Source organism: Pieris napi, chromosome 10, assembly GCF_905475465.1.
Source record: "Pieris napi chromosome 10, ilPieNapi1.2, whole genome shotgun sequence".
Lineage (NCBI taxonomy): Eukaryota > Metazoa > Arthropoda > Insecta > Lepidoptera > Pieridae > Pieris > Pieris napi.
In genome coordinates this window covers 9,773,852-9,780,132 of record NC_062243.1, presented here as the reverse complement: position 1 = coordinate 9,780,132, position 6,281 = coordinate 9,773,852, and positions in this window count along the sequence as shown.

The window sequence follows — 6,281 nt, the reverse complement described above, 5'->3', positions numbered from 1 at the left end:
TTGCTGAAAAGCACTTGAAATGTCGAGTTAGTAAATAACGTATTAAATTTGCATTTATACTCGTTAAAGAATTTTTGAAAACATCAAGTGCTTGACCTCTGTACTACGGAGGTGTTACCGTGTTTGACAATTATTGCTGGGGATAGGCACTTGATAAATCATAACATAACTTAATTCTTGACTTCACAATTGGAATATATAGTTTCATACATACTTTTTGTAGACATGACTTGTAATCATCATGCAACGTAATTTTTCATGAATGTTGCCGTAACAACTCGTTAGAAGCATGTTGTTTTAGTGACAAGTTCACACATTTGGTTCATGACGACCGCTCTATCTGTTTCTCAAATTAACACGTGAAGATTCCGCGTAGAGCTAGGTAGAACCGTGGTTTATAACAAAAAAGCAAATTATTTATTGCGGTTTCTCGGCCCCAAAATTTAAAGCACGCTATATGTTCTCATACAGACAGAATACAGTGGGAAAATTGGAGGAGCAAACACCGAGGAAGATAGAGTTGATTTAATTATAATATTAATATCAAAATATGTATTTTCATAAGATCAGTTAATAGGTGTAAGAACTTGGTTGTTTGAAATAAAGGCTTCATTTATTAATTCATAATGTGTTCTCAGACAGGAGTAGCAAGACATATATTGTGCATTTACGCCTCTATAATAACAGTAGGTAATTGTCTAGTCAATGAGATGTATATTTGCTATTACTGGGAGTTTAGGGGTGTTCTATATTTGATAGTCTTCTAACATATTTTGGTACCTAAATCCATTTTGCTAATAAGTATAAAAAAGTATAAAAAATATATTTTCAAATAAATGAGTATAATTTATATATTTTTTTTATGTATGTATTTTTTTCTTCTCTCTTTTTAGTTTCCATCCAATATAATGTATTACACTATAGAAAATTGTACTATAGGTGACGTGGTGAACTTTAACAAATAAATAAAATAAAACTAAGCATTATCATAAACATCGCTAACGTGATTAAGACGGAATATTAAACAAATTAACGTCATTGTTAGCAAACGTTACTTTTCGTTCGTCGAAACAACTTGACATTTTACACATATCTCCATTTATTAACTCGTCAAGTTTTCATTGTTCTTTCACAATTGAAAAAGTAAGAGTTATAATACATCTCAATACTTGAAAGATGGCTTACCGAAAGTGAAAAAGTGGGCAAACGAACCAAGGTCTTACAATTTTTATTCATCGATATTTATTATGGTTATTAATTATTACTTGTTAATGTTCAAAGCGTGATTCGTGGGGCCAGAGGCTGTGCCGCTGCGAAGGCGCTGGTGACGCCATTGCTCCTAGTTCTTCCTTGTATAATGACTCATTCTTACCGAGTTCGTGACCTGAAGCGAGGATTTAAGTAAGCTTCTGTCCTCGTCTAACCTTAAGATGAGTAATACCACGAGGGTTTCGGTACAAGATATTGCTTTTTGTGTTACTTTAATTGATCCGGATGCAACGGTTGAAGTGAATAATGTCCTAAATAGACACTTTGTTCCTTTAGGGTTTTAGTGCACTCAAAGTTTAAATATTAAACTAACTTATCAAGGATACACCATGCAGATAGTCTCACGTCATTTCACGGAATATATAGTTGATAAGAGCTTGTGGAAAATTTAGTTTCTGCTTAGACTAATATTCAAAATTTACTTATATTTTGAATTATTATTATTTTATTCCGTGGAACGCTTTAGACATACAGAACGGTATCGATGTTGACTTACTTTATCATTATATTTATCTGTGATTATTTCTCCATCTATGTCCTAGATGCTATTTAAACTATAAGTGAAATAGGGCCGGCGATAGTAAGTGTCAATCACTTAACATCAGGTGAGCCTCTGCCTATAGCCCGAGCCTTGCCCTGTTATAGCTTGCACGGTTAGCTCTTGAATTAAAGTTACACCATCATTGTCATGTAAAAATTTTACAATTTTTTTTTTATTTTGGTTTCTTTTACAAAAAAGATTTGATTATCTACCATTAATTTGTGTACCTTATTTAACTTTCTAATTATTTAAGGAAGCAAAACCGCATGCACTAGCCGACCTTAAAATAAAACGGTTCACATAAGTTTGAGTGATACGCAAATACTTGTAGAAGAATGAACATCCGGCTAAGCTGAGACGATCCTGATTCTTGAGATAGCATAGACGTTTATAAGCGTCATTACGAATACATAGGTAATTAATTCACTTACTATGTACGCAATATTACTCATGAGATCACGACATTATCTAAGATTGAAGATTATATCTACAGGTTTGCAATAATAAATATTAATAACATGGATTAAAATGTTTATCACAACGCAAAATTTGGAAGATGTTTGCTAAAACCCTCAAATTTGAATTTCAGTGCGGGTGGAGCAAGTATTAAATATATCTTTCATCATTCAGAATCTTAGACGATAAAAATAATATCTCCTTACTTCGTAATGTCAGTTCACACTGTGACAAATGAGATTAAACTTTGCGCAATCACAAAACATAATGTAAATACGAAAAACTCAAGAAAAAGTTGTTTTTCTTTACAATTGAATTAAATAAGTTTCATAAGTAATTACTTATATTTATTAACACACCAAAGCTAAATAAATAAATTAATCAATTAAAAGAACAAAAAACTGGCAACTTTCCTAATACATTATATCGTCTTTGAACGTTTAAATCAATGGTATAAATAGAAAACGATTCTAGTGCTAAGTGAAAATTGTCAGTTGTGAATGAAGTGACAAGCCGTTTAATAAGTAATGAGGTGTCCACTCGACGCACATACCAATATGTAGACGCAATAACCTAATCGTGTGAACGAGGACTAACTAGTACGCAGAACTTTAACACTATTACGATGGAAATATATTTTTATTGTTTGCGAATATTGTTCTAGCATTATTTCTACCACGAATTCTACAAAGCTCTATGTATTTAAGTAAAGTAGTGTTGTCAAGAAATACTACAAACAATATTTTTCAAATCATTAGCAAAACAGGTTTTTAAAATAAGCCTAAATTTTACCTGTTAACATTTATTTTAATGATATGATTAATTAAATTGTAACGGGCAACTTATTCCGCCATTAACGATCCCACTATCATTTCAAACAAGCTGTAAAGTATTAAACGGCGTAATACTAGATAACCGACATCACAAATCATGATTATAATTATTGAGCGCACGTACAAAGGCGCTTGGTAGGCGCTTATTCAAATTTTTCTATGGTATGTTTTAGCACAGTGGAGTAGTGTGTCGAAGTGGGCCATCAATGGCGATCGATCTCGGATCGTCGGATAAGTAACGGCACCCTGCTAATTATCTATTACCGGCAACAATGGTCGCACGTCTGCGCCAATGGAACTGACGATGCGGTCACGTCGCATCAATCCACTCTCCACACTTTATTATTGTCTGCTTTATATACAATACTCGGCACCCGTAATGTATATTAACAAGCGACATACGAAATTCGCAAATCCCATGACTGGCCGTTCTAAATCACGCACCAATCTCTTTACAGATCACGCGCGTCAAACGCAATTCGAAGCGTTACACTTAGTACACGGTACAAAAAGAAATATTTCTAGAGTAATTTTATTCCTATCTATGTAAATTTCTAACAGGTTAAAATTCAGGACTTTATTTGTATTTGCACAACGTACACTAATGCTTAGGTTTCGTCTAGTCATGTAACAGGTCTATCGAAGCAATGTATTTATTCCCAGGCGACATAAACAAATTCTGATCACACCGGCCGAGCAAGCAGTGAGACATTGGGTGACAGCGCACAGGTCTCACTTAACTGCCCAATGCAATACTTATGTGTGTCTTGTAATCTTGCAATAAACCTTTATGTATATTAGCTAAAAGACTAAAATTTTTGGTAATTCCGATTTTTATTCCTAATTTAAGTATCAAATTATATTTTTACCCATTTATATGGATGAAAAAAATTAAAACACATTACAATTATGTCGTTTGTATGCGTCCGAGCTCTTTGCTTAGCAATTTAGGGATACCAAAATAAAAGATTTCCAGAAAATACAAATAAATTTTGGAGTTAATTTCTGATGGTATCTCAATTTTTACCATATTCTGAGCGATATTAACTTGATGGGATAGTTGGCATGTAATAATACAGTTGTTTTATATTACTCAAGACTCTAGCTTAACATGGCGTATAATTAAACGATGCTGAAGCTCAGTTTATGAACGTTAAAAGCTTTCCAATAAATATAAAGTTTATTGCTAACAAAGTTTATTATAATCTAAAAATAGTAGTTACCTTGTATATAAAAGTATCCCGTTATGCCATAAAAATTAGATAGGTATATAAGAAACAAAATTTGCAATCTTTAAAGTGTAACAGCGGTAAATAATACTCTATAAGTATGATGCTTTGTAAACAGATAACTGGATTATTAATCGTGTATAGTTTTTATCGACTTCCATGTTGTTTATATGAGATTTAACAAGAGAAAGGAGGCGATTTTAAAAATATAAAGCCTTCTAGACGAGTACTTGTAGACGTCAAATCACAAGCAGGCGCTCTCTTTGCTATGTAACGGGACCGCGCTGCTCGAGTCTGCACACAAATTAATGGTTACCGCTCAAGGCCGCCTACAAGCCATCGATATAGATATATCAGCTTGTTGACTATGAATATTATGGCGCCTTCCTAAATTGAGGCTAAGAAAGCGGTCGCCGCTCAAACACTTATTCTACGCGCTGTTGATTACTCCGCGGGACTTTAACACTATTAGCAATAATGAATAATTGAATTCTTATCAATGAATGTACAAGCGGAGAAAGGATTTATTAGACTTTGTTATTATTAACTAACTCTCTCCTCTATTGTAACGTAGAGAAATTAAGATCAATTTCTAATTTGTGTGGTAAATGTTAATGTAAAAGAGTGAACGTATCTGTCAGTATACAATTGATGTAACTCGATGTGAAACTTTAATTTAAGCCATAATGTTGCCATTCAAAACATTGTAAAAATTAATTTAAATTAGTAGAGCACAAAGTGGTGTTCCTATTTGATGGCACTGTTGCCAGGTTTTTGCTTTGTAGGTGAATTGTTAGCCGAGTTTCGCTCGCCAATGGCTAACCTTGATATATACTTTCAGTTACATCCATTTCGCACTTCTCTTGTCGCCAGTTGACGTCCACCTCGTTTTATTGTAATCGAGCTATGTACAAAAAATATCAATCAAAATTCTAGCACAAACGCCCGAGGCGCTCGCTCTTACTGTTGTTCGAAGATTTGGTGTCCCCTAAAATTTATTATGTTTTCAATTTAATATTACAATTTAATGTTAGTCACAAAAATATAAATATAATCTTAAACGTACTTAATGGTCACTACAATATTACAATAGCTGAAATTAAACAAAGATCACAACTCTACAATTAGTTCGAAGATTAAAAAAAACCTTAAATGAACGTGTTAAAAAATTTACAAGCAAATAATTTATAATCTTAAAAAACTGACACGAAATAATATTGAAGGTGATTTTCAAAAAGCAAGTAAAAAAATTAAATACCTATTTTATTCATAGCAGGCCATTATCTCCAGACCTCAACGAATCTATAACTACAATGAAAATGGATAATATTAACCACCCACATACATAACATTTCTCAGCTCTAAAAAATACAATAATTACTATTAATCGCTGTCTGTCGTCGTATGTATATAAATCGTATTTATTATGTATAAATGCGAAAGGTTCTGTTTTAGGACTGTTCAAACAACGCATATTATATTACATTGTATATAATTGAGATGCCATAAGGCAAGAGTGATTTTATAAAGGCGAGGAATATGTTTTATAGGTATATAAAATGGTATTATTGTTTTACAATCATAATACTACGAAGAACCTCCCGACGTGCAAGTTCAGTGACTCTTCCTCTGGCGCGGCAGGAAGCTGTATTCGCATTGCGGAACCTGTTTGCGCACCCCAACATTACCTCTGTTTTGTAAAATTTTGGACATAACAACTACTGACTTTCGTTTTACCGTTCACTACTTATACTGTTAACCCAAAAGTTTAATGACATGAAGGAACGTTTTTCGTTCATTAAAAGTCATTGTAAACTGTTTAAAGGTTATAATTAGCTCTTGTTGTTTTGTAATAGAAAGATGTAAGCATGTGACGATAACAAAGTAAATATAACGGTTTCAATGTCGAGGTACAGTGTAGGTGTTTCAATTTTGGCCTTAGTTACATAACAA